This window comes from Onychomys torridus, chromosome 13, assembly GCF_903995425.1.
Source record: "Onychomys torridus chromosome 13, mOncTor1.1, whole genome shotgun sequence".
NCBI classification, from domain to species: domain Eukaryota; kingdom Metazoa; phylum Chordata; class Mammalia; order Rodentia; family Cricetidae; genus Onychomys; species Onychomys torridus.
The window spans coordinates 32,226,249-32,247,485 of NC_050455.1; positions in this window are offsets into that span (position 1 = coordinate 32,226,249).

Below are 21,237 nucleotides of genomic sequence, written 5' to 3' on the forward strand. Positions count from 1 at the left end.
TGATAAAATTCTTTTATTCATTCTATTCTTCAGTAGAAAAAACACTATATTTATAAATGTTTCTTTTATTAAAAAAATTTTTGAGATGGATTTATTTTTATTTTACCTATATGGATCTATTGCCTACATGTGTGTTCAGAACCCTAGAAGGCCAGAGCAGGGTGTTGGAGCCTCTGAGACTGGCATTATGGATGACTTTTAGCGGCTATGTGGGTGCTGGGAATCAAACCCTATTCTTTTGGAAGAGCAGTCAGTGCTCTCCACCCCTGAGCCATCTCTTCAGCTCCTATTTATACATTTTCAAGTCTCCTTGTTTTAAAAGTAATTAAATTCATTCATTTATTTTACTTGTCGACCATGGTTTGCCCTCCCTCCTCTCTTCCTACTCCCTCCTCTGACCTCCTCCAATCACCACCCCCAATCCACTCCTCATCTGTTTATGTTTAGAAGGGGGAAGGCCTCCCATGAGTATCAACAAAACATGGCACATCAAGTTGCAGTAAGACTAAGCACCTCTCCATGTCTTATGGCTGGAAAGGCGACCCAGCATGAGGGATGGGGTGCCAAAAGCCCGCCAAAGGGACAGCCTTTGCTCTCACTGCTAGGGAGGAGTTCTACAAGCAGACCACGCCATATAACTGTCACACATATATAGAGGGCCTAGGTCTGTCCAGTGCAGGCTCCCTGGTTGTCCATGCAGACTCTGTGAACTCCTTTGAGCCCAGGTTAGTTGTTTCTGTGGGTTCCCTTGTGATGGATGTCCTTGACCCCATCCCCCCTTGCTCATACAATCCTTCCTCCCTCTCTTCATCAGGATTTTCCAAGCTTGGCCCAATGTCAAACCTCCTTTAAATGTGTGAAACTGTGCCAGCCTCTAGGTAAAGGAGGGATAGTACCAGCTTTTCCTTGGGAGATTTCAAATCAGCTGAGGAACAAATGATGCATTCCCAATATTTCTTCCATATCCTGAGCCATTAAAGCTTTTGTAGTTGGGGCACACATTTTCATCCTGTTTGTTTAATTTTTGAGATGTACAAAATGAAGTATTGAAAAACCTAGGCATTTACTCTTTCAAAATGTCACGTTATATAACTAATAAGGAAAAATAGAGATGAGAGAATTTTCACATGTCATTTCATTCTATTCACAGTGGAAACAAATTTAGTCTGAGAGTATCTAAGCATGAATATGAAAGAGCTTCAGCCAAGAAGGATTAGCCACTAAAAAGAAAGAATAATAAGATGTACTTCAGACAATTTAAAACTACCTAAACAATGTTATTTGCTTAATCTTAATGATTGCCATTTTTCTTTTTTCTTAGGAAATAGCCCCATAGAAAAGGGAGTAAGGACATGTATAATTCAGTGGTTTTATTTGCATAACTGTATCATGATTATAATAACAAACACTACTGATGATGATAATAATGTCTAAAATACTAATCATTCCTGTGATCCAAGCATTTTATAACATATTTCTTGAAGATGCACACCAATATTAATGGCAAAATAATAATCTAAACCAACAGATAAAAAAGTGATGGGAATAGAATCTAGTGGAGTTTAACCCTTGGCAGGACCAAGAATCATAGTTGGAATGAGGAGAGAATGGTAGAGGTTCAAAGAATATAAAGCTACATGCAGATCCCTAGGATATATCTAGAGAGTTAGTCTCCAACAAGAGGGCTGTTATAGATAATGCCATTCTGTAGCCAGATTTTTATGCTAAGGTATTCTCCCATAAACACATAAGAAGGTAATTGTGAGCAATAATGGCTGTAAACTTGCTTGATTGCTAGAATCATTTCAGTAACTACAAATGTATCAAAGCATCCTGATCTATGCCTTAAATATTATAAAAGATGAGACCAGGCTGAGTCTTCTTCCCTTTTTATCTTCCATACAACTTACTCCAGTTAGCAACATAAGCAGGAAAACATAACTCTCTTCCTCCTTAGCTTAGTGTACAAGACTGCTTCCCCTTATAATAAGTAATGAGAAGGTAATCCCCCACCAAAGATGACAAGATCTACATGGGGCAACTAGTAGCATAGATGTTTTCACAAATAACAGGTTTGGTTTTCCTCCTTACATGCTAATCAAACTTAGACCAATTATTGTAATCTTTCTGAGCTTCAGTATTCCCTCAAGTGAAAACAATGACTAATTGGTAAATTTACTGTGGGATTACCATATTTGTGATTCCTAGTAAAAAGTTGCCTATAGAATGATGTCTTAGGAAATGTTAGTGGTATGATGATTATACATAATACCTTACATTTTGAAATTTAATTTGGCTCCTAAAATTATGTATTTAGTTCAGGTTTATGTCTCAGCAAATGCTTAATATTTTACCAATTGTTGTAATTCTAAAAGAAGACCTAGTGACTTTCCTCTTATAATTAACATTATTATGGATGTGTAGTTATGATAATTATAGGAGTGGAGTAAGAACACTCAAGGTTCAGTATTTGGCACTGAAAGTATAAAAAGATAGTACCAGGTGAGCGTCAAGAGTTACAGTTTATCAAATGTCTATTCTGCAAGTTTAATACTAAGAATTCTAGAATGTCTTTGTATTACCTAAGGATCCTTAAAATGATTCCCAAAGGCTATCATTATGTCCATTTTATAGATAAGAGAACTGAAATTCAGAGAAGCTACCGACTAGCTCAAGGTGCACATTGCAATGTGGATGAATCACCTTGACTTTCCTTTCACCTGCCTACAAAATGCTTGTTTTCAACTTCGAAACTAGTGACTTAGAATGAAGCTGCCTTGAGTTCTACGTATTATACTCTGCATTCTCTAAAGATGTAGGAAAGTAGCATGGATGGGTCGTGGGCCTCCAGAAACTGGAAGGGGCAGAAAAGCTTGAGATATTGTCTTTAGTGGTCTCATATTTAGACTGCATTTCACTAATATAGTCTGGATTTCCAGTGAATAACACTGAGTTAACAAAGTTTCACTATAGTAGGCTTCATTCCATTATGAAAATTAAACATCAGAATAAAAAGCCAAGGATGTGATGGGCAAGTTACTCACACAGTGTGCCTGCAGCACAGAGGAGCCTTGCTTTCATTATCATTCTGTTTCTCCCTTTTGCTGAATATTCCTCAGTGAGAGGTCCAGCGAGTAGCTACCCTGGTCAAGAATGCAGGGCATAGAGGTGGGCCAATCTGCTCCAGTTCCAAGCTGGATAGGGATTTGACTTCTCTGGGCCTTCATTCTTATATCTGTAAAATGAAAATCAAAATGTTTATCACTCCATATTTATGAAGATTGAATGAACTAGCTAGACAAGCACTAGGCACCACCCTTGGGATCATAGAACACACGGAATATCAGTAGCTCCTTCCATTGGAATTTCCTTTTAAACAGAAATAGCTTTAACTGGGATATCAAAGTTTAAAAAGTGTCCAGCAAATAAACAGTTAAAACATTAAGTATTAAAATTGAAGGAGTAAATTGCTGCTCTCTACTGGTTCTCTGATGTGTTAATGGCCCCTGAGGCTCTTAAGGAGGGGCTGAATAGGGCTCAATTTTTATCCTTACTGGGAAATCTGCAGTGTTTCCCTTCAATGGCCAGAATATGTCTACCTTCCCCTAGCCCCTGTCATGGGACCCTGCACAGGCAACCTCACAAACACTGAATGGGTAGCAATTTTCCAGTGTGACAACAACCCAGAGAAAATGATGTAGCTGAAGATAGTAGAGGAAAATACCCAAGAGGCTGTGGGGTCATTCCTGATGCTGAGCAAGGGAATCCTATTTGCTATGCCTCTAGTACCACTTCTATTATTAGTGAGCCATATTAAAAAAGAACGCTGTTAGAAAACACAGTAGGAAATGAGCCTCACATAAAAATAATGACCCCATTCTTTCCCGAGGCTTGTGGCACTTTGCAGTCCTTGCACACCATATTCTTCCAAAGCTGAGAGGTGACAGGTAACTTCAGAGGGAGGAAGAGAATTAACTCAGTCTTGACTGGGAGAATCTGTGTGCAGCCAGCTCATCTGCAAAAGCAAGGTGAGATATGCTAAAGTCTTCATTCTAGGCTGTTGGCCTCAGTTTCTCCACTTTTGAGATGAAGGAGTTCAAAAGAGCGGGTAAAAGGCATCATGGTAGGCTTTGAACAGAACTAGAACTGAGTTAACCAGTTATTGTTAAGCGAGGAGAGTTAAGAAGACACTTCTTGACTAAACAAACCTCATTATGTTTGTGTGTCCAAGATGCTATGATTCAAGACCAGGCACTTGGTACTATCTTTCTAAGCTAAAGAAACTTTATTATATTTGTGTGTCCAAGAAGGTATGATTCAAGATTGGCACATTGGCCCTTGAAGAAATGGTACTGTCTTACTCAGCCAGGTTAATAGTGTGCTGATCCACAAGGGAAAAGACACTCCGGGGACCCACAGATGAATGAATCCCTCTCTGAATCACAGGGTTCTGAGGGACACTGGAGATGATCGTCTTCAGAACGCCAGGTGTGGCATCTCTGCTAGAGAAGGTGGGGCTATTTGGAAGAAGCCCAGTTAATTTGAAAGACTGTTATAACTCCTGCCCAGCCCTTCACAATTTCAAGAGCACCCATCAGCCACTCTTCCTCAGCCCTCACAGGAGTCCTCTGCGGAAAGGAAGTGGTGATTAGCCCAGGCTAAATCTCAAATACAGAATCTACTTTGCTGAAATTAATTCAATAAATCAGTAACTCCAAAGTCCACTCATTCTTTATGTAGCAAGCCTGTGTGGATCCTTTGTATCCCTGATCGCTGTTCAAAGGGCCTTTGTCTTGAGTAGAATGAAGATTAGCGGGAGCTGCTTTTCACTGCTGCTAGTACTATTAGCTCACTCTGTTCCGTGCACTTTTCTGAGCCCATTCCAAGTGGAAACATATTCAGTCACAACGATGCCATAAGGCAGGTGCTATTTTTATTCTCCATTTAAACGAGGCGCGTGGATATTAGTGCAATCGTCCAGGTTTACAGAGCCACTGAGGAAGCCTGCAAATGGTCAAGGTACCATTTAAGTCTCTCTTTCTGTCAGGCTCCATAAATAGAAGTTCTGTGGTAAGCCACGGTTTGAAAGAACCCTCTGTCCGTAGCTCACCAGAGAACGCCTAGAGAAGTGGGAGCGGTGTACTGCTTGCTGGGTAGGATGGAAATCTGCCAGCGTCATTCACTCTGAATTTGCAGTCACTAGGGAGATGTTCCGCCCCACCCCCACTCTGTTTCCAGCGGATGTGCTCTTTGATTTTGTCAAAACTTTTCTCACCATCTGAAGCAGGCTGAGAAAAGGGCTGCCCTCCAATCTTCAGAGGTCTCTTTTGTGTTGATTCTTTTGAGGGACGAATAGAGAGCAAAGAGAAGGCAAGGAGGGAAGAGAACACTTGAGCTGCAATCAAATTCAGACTCAGCTAACGTTCTCCAGCACCTGCCACCCGCCAAACAACTTCATTCAAAGCCCAGCGCCTGTTATGAGTCACACGACAACGTGCTTGTTTGGTATTAATTTAAAAATACAATCGATCACCTGTAAATACTAAGTTTATAATAACAATTATTTATTAAACATCTGCTCTTCCAGATCAGAAAGGGATGCCTAGTGAGCCAGTATCACACAAATGGTAGCAATTGGATATAAAGATTACTCTAACTCTATGGTCTTAGGTGCAGTGCACAGTGGGTTAGTTTCTTCAGTCATTCAGTCTTCATTACTCATGTTATTTGATTTCTCTAATTGCAATTCTAAGTGGTCAACAGGCAAATGATGTATGGAGCACACATTTTTTAATATGAGTATGAACACTATTGGTGAAGCAATTTCTCATCAGATAATTCATGAAACACAGACCTTGTCTGAAGTGGCTGCTTACATGAAACCATCCACACTATGTTTTCAAAGTCATTCCATTTCAGGCTCCATTGTCAGCAAGAAGCAGACCCAGCTAGGATCTCCCTGCCAAACCACCCTTGCCAGGTACCCTGTGGCAAACTCCTTTTGCTACTGTGGTGATATTTTATTTGTGATCTAACAAATAAAGCTTGCCTGGGGATTAGAGGATAAAGCCAGCCACTATATTAAACATAGAGGTCAGGCAATGGTAGCACATACCTTTAATCCTAGCATTCGGGAGGCAGAGATTAATCTGGATCTCCGTGAGTTCAAGGCCACACTGGGGACAGAGCCAGTCATGGTGGCACACACCTTTAATCCCAGCACTAGTTAACCATAGAGGTCTGGAGGTCTGTACAGACAGACAAGAAGTGATAGAGCTGGGTGAAAAGAGGAAGCGATGTAGCTGGGCAGAGAGAGGAAGTAAGATGGCAGGGCACAGAAAAGTATATAAAGCGTGAGTATACAGGAAGTAGCTCTCTTGGGCTGAGGATTTCCTAGGGGATAAGAACTTGTGGCTGGCTCATTCGATTCCTCTGATCTTTCAACTTTCACCCCAATATCTGGCTCCAGGTTTTTTATTAACCTTTTAAGATTTGTGTTACATGCTAAATATTGCTAGTCCTTCCTGCTGGCCAACAAATTATACCTCTTTGGAAAAGACAAACTATATATGCAACAGCCTTAATGTATATTTTATAATTTCCTGAGTTGTGCTGAAAAAATTCTCAAAGCCAGGCTCTTATAATGATTTTTCTGTGCAAATCCTGATCCAGTGTATGTTGGTTAGAGGATGAAGGCTTGAGGTCTTATAACTGAGCAGCCATCCGTTCTTGCTCTTCTATGGGAAATCCTAGGGATTCAGGGATGCTTGCCAGGAGCTAAAAAAATCAGTCAGGACTTCCCTCAAATACTCAGTTGTGGGAGAGGATAACTGTTTAGGAAGAAGTTACACTCTATACGGCTCAGAAAAAGAACCTAGGATCACTAACACAGGGACTTCCAGGAGTCTTGATGCAAATAGATTTTCTCTAGGAGAGTATAATTTACTGCCCCCTTCTGGAACTTTCCCTAACCTCTTCATTTTGACAACCATTTTTGATGGAGCAGGTATCTGAGTTTTTTTCATTCAGTCAATTACTTCTGTTCGAGTAATTATTACATGCAGGAACTTGGGAAATAGGAAGCCGAATCACCTACTTTGCCTTTAAATATATTAAAAGGAATTATATTTGTAGTTGTCTGAGTGATAATTCCAAATAAAACAGCTTTCTAAATGTTATTTTGGTGCTGGCTATTTCTTCTGGTTCTTTCTGCTGATGCCTTACTTCCACACACATGTCAAATGTGTGCATACATGTGCACACATGTTTATATGTCTACATACATGTGTGCATACATGTGCACTCATGTTTACATGTCTGACTACAAGTTCATGTTCCTTGCAGATGCATCTGTAAGGGTTTGGTGAGGACTTAGCTTGGAGTCCATGCTTTCAGAGAGAAGTGACATTCTTTCTTCTGCTGTAGCCCCTATGGAGTCTATTGGGTATAGTAGGGACTTGTGACCGCAAGCTTGACTCTTGAGGTATTTTGTATGGTATAGGCTGTGTGAATTTGACCCCATGCCCACATAAGACCTAGCCTGGAGTTGTGGTGTCTTAGGGAAATGCGAGGAACTCTCTTTTACCCCTCTTTAAGGCTGCTCTGATCTGAGCACTGGGTTGATTTTCTATTCCCTTTTGGTTTGTAGGATTTCAGTAGAGACTTCAGATTAGATTCCTAAACTTGGGGGGGGGGCAGGCTTCATTACCTGTCCCCATGCAACATTCAGAGTGGATGCTCCACACCACACCTTCTTTAGAGTAGCTTTCTATAACTATTTCTGTTTTTCTGTGTCTTTCCTTTCTACAGTTTCTGGGTATTATGCTCTGGAACTCATTTTAAATTCTGACAGCAGAGGAAGTGATATACTGCCATTTGCATGTATTTATACATGAGGAGGTTACATTTTATATTTTAAAAAATCCTCAACTTAAACAAAACAAAACAAAACAAAACAAACAAACACACAAATAAACAAACAAAAACCACAGCCAGGTATCTTAGCTGCTATTCTATTGTTGTGAAGAGACTCAATGACCAAGGCAATTTTTAAAAAAGATTTATTTATTTATTATGTATACAGTGTTCAGCCTGCATGTATGCCTGCCCACCAGAAGAAGGCATCAAATATTATTATTATAAATGGTTGTGAGCTACCATGTGGTTTCTGGGAACTGAACTCGGAACCTCTGTAAGAGCAGCCATCTGAGCCATCTCTCCATCCCCTTGAGGCAATTTTTATACCAGAAAGAATTTAACAGTGACCTTGATGTAGTTTCAAAGGGTTAGTCTGTTGTCATTATGGTGGGGGAATAGTGAGATCAGAGCAGGACTGATAATGGTAGAACAGTAGCTGAAAGCTAAATCTTGGTCCACAGGCATAGAAAGCAACACGCATGGACTTTTGAGTCCACTCCAGCCCACTTCTAACGACACCTCTCCTCCAATAAAGCCACACCCCTTAATCCTTCTCAAGTAGTGCCACTCCCTGATGACTGAAAATTCAAATACATGGGCCTATGTGGACCATTCTTATTCAAACCACCACACCAGGCTTGACTTCCACAAAACCCTCCAACTGCACTGTGAAGTATGCAGGAGGAATACCCAGCCGATGGCCTGAAACTGTCAGCATTAGGATCATGTTGCCGTGTATTAGAAAATGCCCCACCCTGGATCTATTGAATCAGCATTTCTATAGCTGGGCCTCGGGTCTGTGTTTTAATATGCCCTTTGGGAAAAAGAGAAAATGGGGAAAGTTTGAGCAAAGACCAAGACAAGGTGTGTGTCATTGAGTTTGAGGCCATGTCAATGATGCTATTCAATTACATTTCTTCAATATTGTGCAGGAGAGTGGAAAGTGAAAGGAGACATGAAATTCTTGGGAGAAAACAATGATTTATTTCTTAAAACACATGAAAATAACACAGAACATTACGTTATAATCTATATAGGGACTGGGATGATCCATGCAAACTGGTGCTAAGATTAGCTTAAGGCTTGGAATCCTACTGCTGTGTTTTATAGCTCTGTGTTGGCAAAGAACACATGGAAATGTGTTTTCCCAATTCAAATCAGGAGGCCATGCAAGCACATTGCCAAGTGCACAGATGTGAAGGATGTTAATTATCCTCGTGGACAAAGCACCTGAGGACTTTGTGGGAATTATTAAAATGCTGTGCTAACTTATTGCATTTGAATGTCAATTGACTAGATTTCAGTGCTAATAGATCTTTATTACAGGACTAAAATCATCAGATTTCTGGTTATCCCCTTCCTCAGAGAGCTGTTCTGACTGTCCCCTTTATTGAATTACATGGTGTGAGATCTGGAGCAGCGCCACTGCTGTGCAAAAGGACTTGCTTTTGAAACAACTCAGAAACAAAGAAGCAAGAAATGAGTTGGTGTTGGTAGCTGCATACCTTTAAGGAAATAATGTTATCAATTTTCTCAGAAAATCTTATCCAGGTTTCTAATTATACAGCACCAAAGAGAAGCATTTGAACAGTTAAAGGCTGGGAGCTAGGATGGAGAGCATGGGATGAGATGAAGTGTTTAAGCACTGTCAATCAATGCTTCCTAATGTTCTCTCTGCTTTAGAGAAATCTTCACATTAACAACCTTGTGCCTTTGCACCTCTGAAAAGTGTAAATAGTAGTAAAGGGCAAAGATGAACAGAAAATGAGTTTAGTTCATTCTGTATGATTTTTGACACACAAGGCCTTAACAAATGGAAGCTTTTTGTTTTTATTAATTCAAATACGACCAGCCAGCCCAAGCCACAGTCAAACCAGGCAGACAATAGTCTATTGCTTTTATTTACTCTCAACCTGCTCCTTCTGCTTTTATTGGTTACTTGACAGTTTTATTTCAGAGAATGACTCCACTATAATCATACACTGCTGAGGGGGGCAGTTTGGAAGTCCTACCCTAGGCTAACCAGATGTTTATTATCTATTCAATAGCCCAAATCTTTCAAGCAACGCTGCTGAATACGAAGGATATGGTCACAGCTTCCAGGTTCCCAGAGCATTTACCAATTTTTGACCCTTAAAAGCCTGCCTTTTCTTCCACTTTTCTCCTCTGTTCCTTGAGGTTTCTATGGGTTTCTGTTGCCTGGAAACACCCAACCCCAACTGACATCAAGTATGAGAAAATGAATCATCTTCAGCATCTTCTATTCTAATTGCATTAGTTTATAGAGGAAGAAGTTAGAGCACAGATCAGGTTATCTCCCCTAGGTCACAGTGACAGGGCTGCGACAGCCCTGCTGTATCTTTTGACCATTCACTGCCTTCCATTTTTCAGATAATGTGTGGATACTGAAAGAATGCCTAAGAGAATGATCCTCATGGTCACAATGTGTGCTGATCCCAGCACTGTTACAGTCACGGCTGTGTCTCAACATGAAGGTGATGTGCTGTGGAATGTCTTTCTGTAAGCTTTGAATATGTGTTACTCCCATTTGGGTAATAAATTATGCTGCATTGGCCTATGGCAGGGCAGCATGGAGCCAGGTGAGAAAATCCAAGAGAGAAAGGAAAGTAAAGAAAGACAGCAAACTTCTGTCTAAGGAGCAACATATAATAGGATGCAGGTAAATCCATGAGACATGTGGTGATACATAGATTAATAGTTATGGGTTGAATTAAGGTGTAAGAGCTAGTTAGCAAGAAACCTGAGCCAATAGGCCATATAATTTGCAATTAGTATTGAGCCTCTGAATGATTATTTTATACGTGGTTATGGGACCATGGGGCCAGGTGGGACCAGAGAAACTTATGGTTATATTTAGTGCTCAACATGGGGCATTAATCCATATAGACTTAAGAAAGCTTAAAGATTCTGAATGCACAAAAATGGAGCCACACTGGACTTCCTTGTCTTACAGTGTCATGCCAGCAACAGTGCAGAGACTCGTCTCCCACAGCTGCTTGCAAGATGGAGCTGGCTGCCCATTGCCATGAGCTAAGCAGCATGGTAGATTCCTGCTGAGGTACACAAAGGTGTCTCCAAGCCACACAGCACATTGTGTGGTGTTTAGCTTTTGCTAATATAAACAAAAAAAAGGAAGTTTCTGGGCTACATGCTGTTTGTTGGAGTCATAGACCCACTGCTTCCTGGACTTGGTGGTAGTCCTACCTCCACCATGTTGGGAAGCTGAGATGGGTGGAATCAGCAGCCAAGGCTGCCACATTGGTCCTAGCCATGCAGCTTAACAGTTTAAAATCTCTCCTCATCAGAGAAGGTTCATAGATTCACAATAAGACAGATTCAGATGAAGTAAAACTCTAAACAGTTTACAATGTATTTAAAATGTACATAGGCTTGGGAGAGAGAGGAAAAGGAATATATGTAGTTACATAAAAAGATAGTTTTAAAAATAGTCTTTAAGGAGATAATAAAAATAATATAAAAATTAAGCCATGTAAAAATAAAAATTACACAGAGAGTCAGGATTACATTGTCTTTGGGATTTTTTTTTTTCGAGACAGGGTTTCTATTCGTGGTTTTGCGCCTTTCCTGGAACTCACTTTGTAGACCAGGCTGGCCTTGAACTCACAGAGATAGATCCGCCTGCCTCTGCCTCCCAAGTGCTGGGATTAAAGGCGTGCGCCACTACCGCCCAGCTTGTCTTTAGGATTTTTAACTAGAGAGAGACATTTGATTGTAAAGGCTGATAAGTTAAACCAATGTGTATATTTTAAAGGTACCTTGACTTCAAAATTTGTGTCTAAGGATACATTGCTTTGGAAAAGAGGTTCTGCTTTTGTTTCCACAGAAGATGAGAACCTATGAATTGCTTCCAGGCTAATAGGGTTTAATCATCCAAGACTCTCCAAAAGGTTGATATAGCCTTACAGACTACTACAGCCAAGATTTAACTATAATTCTTAATTTTCTCAGGATCCCCATAAGATTATCCCAAATCAGTAGTAAGTAATATGAGAGAAGCTACACCCAAATACCCAAAATATTGTTTATAAATGTTTATTTTTACTTAAAGGGGGTTTATTATAATACAAAAAGGAAAGGGAATATTATAGGATAGGATGAAAGGGTAGATTATTGAATCTACTTTTAAAGAGCAACAACTTCTTTAAAATGTTTTACATTGCTACAGATTTTGCTTTAGTGATGCAAATTTAAAATTGATTTTGCTTTACTATATATATTTCTACTCCTGTTTGGGGTATTATGTTTGTGCAACTTATTTGAAATAATAATGTATAATTGAAAAATATAGGTTAATAATTAGTCAGCTATGATAATCAAACTTATAGATATACATCGATATATTTCAATTAGGTAGGTAATCTTCAAACACTTCAAAGATTTTAAAAAAAAGTCATTTGAAAATATTTTAAAAACTTAGACTTTTCTGGACAATGAGACATGTCTGCTCCTGGCAACACCAATTTACTTAAAAGAAGAAGATGGGCATCAAAGACACTCCATATGGAGTTTACCTTCTTTTTTTTTTTTTTTCACAAAACTGGCCATTTGGGCAAGAAACTGCTCTGACCTGGATCACTTGACAGTATGTTATATAAACTGGATATATAGACCCCATAGGAAAATGACCACTAAACTTTGCCTAAACAGGGCAAGATGGTCCTCTCCAGGTTCCTTCTTCACAGAAGATACTGTCAGACATTCTGCAGGGCATGGAGGAAAGCAACTGATGAACTTGCCAATAGGTGAAATAATCCTTCAAATTTCCTGATTCACAAAAAAAAAAATCTGCCAGAGATTCTAGATCTGTAGGCTAAAAATAAATGCCCCAACAGTGTTGAGAAATTTTGGATGACTGTCCAGGCAGCCAGATGTCTCTATCATTTCTAGAATTTTGAAAGTTGCTTACAATGCACTTCCTGTTTACTCAGATAATATTATCCCTCTGGTGTCTTTGATAGAGTGAAAGCCTAGATAATTATAATTTTTTCTTTATTAAGAAAATTTCTACTCACTCCACATGCTATCCATAGACTCCCCTCCTCCCACCTCCCTCCTCCCATCCCCCAGCCCTCTTCCCAAGCCACCCCACACCTCCATATCCCCCAAATCGAGGTCTCCCATGGGGAGTCAGCAGAGCCCAGCACACTGAGCCTAGGCAGGTCCAAGCCCCTTCCCACTGCACCAAGGCTGTGCAAGGTGTCATACCACAGGCACCGGATTCCAGAAGCCTGCCCGTAGACCAGGGACAGATCCTGAACCCCCTGCCTGGGTGTCCCCCAAACAGTTTGAGCCAAACAACCATCTTCCAAATCCAGAGGGCCTAGTCCAGTCCTGTGGGGGCTCCACAGCCACCAGTCCACAGTTCATGGGCTTCCACTAGTGTGGCCAGTCATCTCTGCACGTCCTCCCATCATGATCTCGATGTCCCTCGCCTGTAGTGTCTCTCCTCTCTCTCATCAATTGGATTCCCAGAGCTCAGCCTGGTGCCTGGCTGTGGATCTCTGTATCTGCTGTATCTGCTTCCATATGTCACTGGACAAAGGCTCTATGATGACAGCTAGGTTATTTGCTAGGCTGGTCACCAGAGTAGACTGGTGCAGCACTCTCTGGACCACTGCCAGCAGACCAAGGTGGGGTCAACCTTGTGGATTCCTGAGTGCCTCCCCAGCACCCTGCCTCTTCCTATTCCCATGATGTCCTCATCTATCATGGTATCTTCCTCCCTGCCCTCCCACTCTGTCCCATTTCCAGCTTGATCCTCCCATTTCCCTATGTTCTCATCCCCCCACTCCTCACCCTCTGCCACCAGCCCCACTCAGTCCACTCATGGAGATCTCATCCACTTCTCCTTCACAGGGTCATCCATGTGTCCCTCCTAGGGTCTTTTCCTGTTAGCTAGCCTCTCTGGAGTTGTGGGTTGTAGTCTGGCCATCCCTTCCCTCACATTTAGTATCCACTTATGAGTGAGTGCATACTATGTTTGTCCTTCTGAGTCTGGGTTACCTCACTCAAGATGATATTTTCTAGATCCATCCTTTTGCCTGCAAATTTCATGATAACATTGTTTTTTTTTTTTTTTTTATTGCTGAGCAGTACTCCATTGTGTATATGTGCCATATTTTCTTTATCAATTCTTCAGTTGAAGATCATCTAGGTTGTTTCCTGGTTCTTGCTATTACAAATAATGATGATAGGAACATAGTTGAACATGTGTCCTTGTGGTAAGATTGAGCATTCCTTGGGTATATGCCCAAGAGTGGTATAACTGGGTCTTGAGGCAGACTTATTCCCAATTTTCTGAGAAACCGCCATACTGATTTCCAGAGTGGCTGTACAAGTTTGCATTCCCACCAACAATGGAGGAGTGTTCTGTTGCCCTTTCTCCACATCCTCTCCAACATAAGCTGTCTTCAGTGTTTTTGATCTTAGCCATTCTGATAGGTGCAAGATGGTATCTCAGAGTTGTTTTGATTTGTATTTACCTGATGACTAAGGATGTTGAGCAATTCCTTAGATGCCTTTCAGCCATTTGAGATTCTTTTATTGAGAATTCTTTGTTAAGCTCTGTAGCCCATTTTTAAATTGGATTGTTCAGTATTTTGATGTCTAGCTTTTTGAGTTCTTTATATATTTTAGAGATCAGCCCTCTGTCAGATGTGAGGTTGGTGAAGATTTTTTCCCATTCTGTAGGGTTTGGTCTTATTGACCATGTCCTTTGCTCTACAAAAGCTTTTCAGTTTCAGGAGGTCCCATTTACTAATTGTCACTCTCATTGTCTGTGCTACTGGTGTTATATTTAGGAAGTGGTCTCCTGTGCCAATTCATTCCAGACTACTTCCTATTTTCTCTTCTATCAAGTTCAGTGTAACTGGATTTATGTTGAGATCTTTTATCCATAAAAGATAAATTAAATACAAAACTTTAGACTCACAAATATAGGATAAATGATAGAATACTTTCTTTAAATTTGCCAAATACAAATAGACTAGCTATATAACTATAATTCATGCTTGATAACTATTCTATTATATGTAATTTTACTATGTTAAAGTTAAAACCTTCCTTTTTGATTAGACAGCAAAGGAGAAGTGCTATGGGATATCTTTCTATATGCGGTGAATATATGTTACTCCCATTGGTTAATAAATAAAACTACGTTAGACTATGGCAGAGCAGGATGGAGCCAGGTGGGAAAATCCAAGAGAGATAATAAAATAAGGAGAGATGCCAAACCACTGTCCAAGGAGCAACATGTAATAGGATGCAGATAAAGCCATGGAACACATGGCAAAACATAGATGAACAGTTATGGGTTGAATTAAATTATAAGAGCTAGCTCACAAGAAGCCTGAGCCAATAGGCCATATAATTGGCAACTGACATTAAGCCTCTAAATGATTATTTTACAAGTGGCTGTGGGACCGCAGAGCTAGGCAGGATGAGAGAAACTTACAGTACAGTGATATGAACCTCATCATTTAGCTGTTGCCTAGTGGTTGCCAATTCCTGTATTAAAGAAGAGCCTGAACGCAGCAGAAGGCTGCGGCTGGCCCTGCTTTTCTTTGTAATAGAAAGCTGGAGTTACGCTGGAGAAGAGTTGGCTCTGCTCAGCTAGAAAGTGTCCTTCCCACTGTCAGCCTCACATTCTCCCTTTTCCATTCTCCCTCTATTTTCTTCTTTTCTTCTTCCTACCCTCTTATCTTCTGAAAATATGATTATGAGTTGGTTTCCCGTAATATCCACTTCTTTCAGTAGCCTCTGACAAATTTCAGGGTTTTTTTTTTTCAGGCTCATTCACTTTCTTCACAATGTGCCATTAAGATGGAAATGACTAGAGAATCAACTCACATTAGAGTTTTATAATTTTAAAAACTTGCCTGATAGTAATTGTGGGTGGAATTATCTAATGCACCACAGACATTAACAGCTGAGCCTCAAGAGGCAGCACCCACCTGGTTCCATGCCAGCCCACCATGACTGTGTATGAGTGAACAGCAGACAAGCAACATATGCTCAGGCCTCCCTTTCCTCATCCAGGAATTAGAAATCATACAAGTAATATTTATAATGATAGTCAAACTTACCTAATAGAATTTTCATTTGGAACTTCTTTTTAAATTTTGCATATGTGTGTACATGTGTGTGGGTATGGTCTGTGTACACGTTCACGCACGCACGTCTGTGTCTACACATGTGGAGGCCAGAGGCCAACTTGAATGTCTTCCTAGATCACTCTCCACCATATTTGTGAGACAGGATCTCTCACTGGACCGGAGTTTCATCAGTTCACTTAGGCTGCTGAGACAATGAGCCCCAGGGAGTCTTCTGTCTCTGAGTCCCCTGACTGGGGCTGTAGATGCATGCCACTGCTCCCAGCTTTCAAGTGGGAGCTGGAGACCTGAACTCAAGTCTTCATGCTTATGTTACCAGCACTTTCCCTCCTGAGACACCTCCCCAGCTCCACATTTCAAATCTCATCTATGTGTGGCAGAAAAGTGACACACTTTCCCAGTTTCTCTGGCATCCAGGGTTAGTCATAGAGGATGAAGCTGTATTTCTGGATAGTGAGATGAACATCAAAATCTGATGGAGAAGTCTGCCCTCCAAAATATTGTGACTCTTCTCTTCCCCCTTTTCTTCCTTCTGGCTTTGAATGTAGACATGGTGGTAGCTTTAGTTTTCCTTTATGAGGAAATTATCAGGAGATTAAGCCAGCATCAATGCAAGGATGCCAGTGTTGACCCATAACTTTCTAATTAATACTGGTGGTCATTTATCTCTCTCTCTCTCCTTTGTCATCATCAAAAGTAAACTATGCTTAGAATACTGAGGTCAAGGATGCTAATATGAGGTGGGACCTTATGAAATCGTTACTGTTTAATCATTTTTAATTTGAAAAAGTACAGTTTTATATGGTTCAAATGGCTATTTTCAGTTAAAGCACTCATAATCAACTTGTCTTATATTGTAAAGAATTACTCCATAAAGAACTATGCTCCCTGGCAAGATACTAATTAACATACTACTTTCATTTTAAGGTGCATTCTTTAGTACTTAAATATTTCTCAAAACAAAATGAGTCCTACAAACAAAATGAATAATTAATGTGGTATTATTTTCTCCTTTTTCTTGTGAGGGCATTACTAGTTCTATACATACATACTTACATACATACATATGAATGTATAAAAGTTTATTTGCTATCGTATCATGGCTAAGTTATGAAATTAACACCCACTCACTCCATATTAATCAGTTTACTAAAGTAAGTTTAATACGAGTACCTTATTTCAAAAGTAATTTATAAATTACCATAGGTAAAAACAACGAGTTTTATAATGACATTTCATACATTTCTGTAATGTACTTTGATCTTATTTACATACTCAAATCACACCCCATGAGCACTCTCCTCAGACCCCTTTTATCATCTCTAATAGTCCCAATTCTTCAAAAGTGGTTTTTATCTATTTTTTATTGGGACAAATAAATAGTAGTAATGTATTTACAGGAGTATGCCAAGTGAAAAGACTCCAGTGTAACCAAGGGATGGGTACAAGGATGGGTCCTGGACTGTGTGAACTACGACTTTGCTCACAGGTAGATATAGACATATTCTGGGAGCTTATGTAGAGAGATATATGGAGGTTATATTGACAAAGACATCTGGCTGGGGCCCCCTTAAGTCCAAGAGGCTGAGGGAACAGGAGGTTCTAGGCCAACACAGGCGAACAACAAGCATAAGCAGAGTTCCCACCCATGGCGATTTGACTGAGAGTGTCCCCCATAGGTTGGGGTGTTTTAAAACTCTGTCACTTGGTCGGTGGTGCTCTTTGGGCAGATTATGAATCCTTCTGATGTTCAGCCTTGCTGGAGGAACTACATCACGGGAGGATGGCTTTGGGAGTTTATAGATTCACCCATTTCCAGTTTGCTGTCTCTGCTCCCTGCACATGGGTAGAGATGAGATCTTCCAGCTTTTAGATCTAGCTGTCAGCCACCATGCCCTCCCCACCATTATGGGCTCTCCTTTTGAAACCATAAGGCAACATAAACTTCTTTCATAAGTTGCTTTTGGCCGTGATATTTTATCACAACAAAAAAGTAACTAATACCCTATCCACGGTGGACCAGGGCACACCTGCGATGATATATAGCACCCGGGAGGCTAAGGGAAGTGGATCATGAGTTGGCGAACAGTTTGGTTTCCACAGTAAAAGTGTTTCAAGAAAAAAAAAAAATCAGTCTGGAGAGAGGCATCCATGTAAAAATCTGGACACAGCCACTTTCCTGTCTGTAATCCTAGTGTTTGGGGAACAGAGAAAGGGAGAGTGCTGAGGCTTGCTGGCCAGTCTAGACAGAACAGTTATCTTCATGTTCAATGAGAGACCCTGCCCAAAGGAGAAGTATGGCAGTCTTCATATGGCCTCTGCATTCACACACACACACACACACACACACACACACACACACACACCATAAAACAAACCTAAAAGCAACCAAAAAAGTTAGCAAAGAATAGCTTTGGTTAGTTTTTTTTTTTTTTCTTTTTTATTGTTTAGAACAAAAGTGATGGGATTTTAGCTTTCTGTCCCAATCTTGTACCTAGTAACAGATAAGAGAGGAATTAGCCTTTGTAAAATGCACCAAAAGTCTGTGCATTTGAGCCATTTGTGCTGGAGTAAGCTGTAACCAGTGTGGAAATTAAAAAGAGAGCCCAATCATTTTGTCTGGTACTCTACAATCTGTGTCCAAGTCACTTTCCCAATATACCTAGGTCCTCCTCTAAAAGTTCTCTATATGCTTGTGAGATGTGACACCTGCTGTCCCCAAGCTTAGCCAGCCATTAGCCACATTTCTTTTCACTCACGGAGGGCTTCTCTTCCTAGAATAAGTAGTGGATAATTGTTCTTACAAGCTGTAACCTCTATTGTTTGAGTGTCTAATGTCTTCCAGAAATTGTTTGAGTCTGTGGTTTGTAGCCCATTAGTGGGTCACTGCTAATACTTCATTTTTGTTTTTAAAAGAACAGCACAGACTATCACAGTGTGCTCCTGAGTAGTTTTAGAATGCTGCTGTGGGACAAAATTAAACATGTGCATGGCCCAGTCCAGGGATTTGTCCTCTTGAGACTCCCTGTTCACAGTTTCACTCTGTTGCATGCAAGAGGCAGGTGGTAATAGAAACAAAACCCAAACATCCAGGAAATGTGCAGAGAATGAAGACTATCTCAGGGTAACATGTAGCTCGGGAGAATCAGAGGCACTGCCTGAGAAGAGCTTGGGAAATTAGTAAAGCATACTTCTGAGTCCGTCTCTGAAGGTGTGTGCAGAGATTAGGAGAAAATGTGGGCAGCACCATCCCTTAGGCTGGGGACCTGGAAGGAATAAAGGGGGAGTTGGTTAGAGCCCAGGCATTCTTTCGCTCTCTGCTTTCTGGCTGCCATGATGTGAGCAGCTCTTCTTCACCAGAACAGGACAAAACAGAATAGGACAGAGGCCAGACTGGATTGGCAGATGAACTTGGGGAAGAGGGACACAGATAGAAGATCTGGGTTATATAGATTTTGTGTTTCATGGCTAGGATTCTGGCTGTAATCACTGACATAGGTGCTCTTCTAGTTTCTTTTTTATTATTGTGATTAAAACACTGGCCAAAAACAACTTGGGAGAGGAAAGGTTTGACCTGGCTTACATGTTGTGGCCCATCATTAAGGGAAGCCAAGCCAGGAACCTGAAGCAGAAACCATGAAGGAACACTACCTACTGATTTACTTCTAGGCCCATGTTCAGCTACCTCTCTGATACAGCCCAAGTTTACCTACTTAGTGACAGTGTGCTAGGCCCTCCTACATTAATTAGCAAGCAAGAAAACATGCCACAGACATGTCTACAGGCCAGTCTGATGGAGGAATTCCTCAACTGAGGTTTCTTCTCCCCCCTGGTACTGCTCATAGCATCTTCCAGCACTGTGATCACTAATCAGTAGGATGAAGCTTCTAGGTCAGTAACAGCTAGAACTCTCCATGTTCTATGACTCAAGCATGTGGTGTCTTCAGCAGCAGAGCCAAACTGTCAAGTTCTGGAGGGTAACCAAGAGCAACAGCAACAGCTCTAATATTTGGAGGGACTCTGGAGACCACACTAACAACTCTAAAAGAGGTAATAATCCTGGCACTAGGCTTTTTTATTCACTATCCTGTGGTATCTATTAGGAGCATAGTCCCCCACACCAAGTCCTGTTAATGACAAACACACAGAGAAAAAATTCAGGAAGCCAATCCCATTCACAATAGTCTCAAATAATCTTGGAGTAAATCTAACCAAGGAAGTGAAATATTTGTATAATGAAATTGTTAAGTTTTCCCAAGGGGAGTCAGCAGAGCCTCATACATTCAGCTGAGGCAGGTCCAAGCTTCTCTTCCCCTCACCAAGGCTGTGCAAGGTGTACCACCATATATATGCACTGGGCTCCAAAAAGCTGCCTCGTGCACCATCGATGGATCCTGATCCCACTGCCTGGGGGCCCCAAAAACAGTTCAAGCTAAACAACTGTCTTGCCTATCCAGGGGGCTCCACTGCTATTGGTCCACAGTTCATGCATTTCCACTAGTTTGGCTGGCATCTCTGTACATTTTCCCATCATAATCTTGATGTCCTTTGCTCATAGAATCCCTCGGGGGCAGGAGGAGGGAGGGAAGGGGATCTGTGGTTGGTATGTAAAATGAATAGAAAATTTAATAAAAATAAATAAAAAAGAACATAAGTGAATTCTTAATCCAAAATAAAAAAGAAAATGTTAAGATACTGCGGAAAGAAACCGAAGAAAAAACTAGAAGATGGAAAGACCCCAGCCCCCAGTGCTCACAGATTGGCAGGATTAATATTGTGAAAATGGCCATCTTCCCAAAGGCAATGTACAGATTTAATGCCACCTCATCAAAATTGCAGTGCACTTCTTCACAGAAATTGAAAAATAATCTTAAAATTTATATGGAAACATGAAAGACCCAGGATCACTGAAGAGTTCTTGGTTCTTCCAAGTAGCAGACATTTACAGAATATCCTGAATGTCTGCTATGTGCCAGGGGTTTTGAATGTTTTATACACACGGGGAACGGGTTTCCTGTGTCCAGATCCTTCTTTTATGCCTTCTGGGAGCCCGGTCCTGTAATTCCCCTCTCTCTCCTCTCTCTAATTCATATGGCTATACTTGCACACATGCACATCTCTCTGTCTCTCTCTCTCTCTCTGTCTCTCTCTCTCTCTCTCTCTCTCT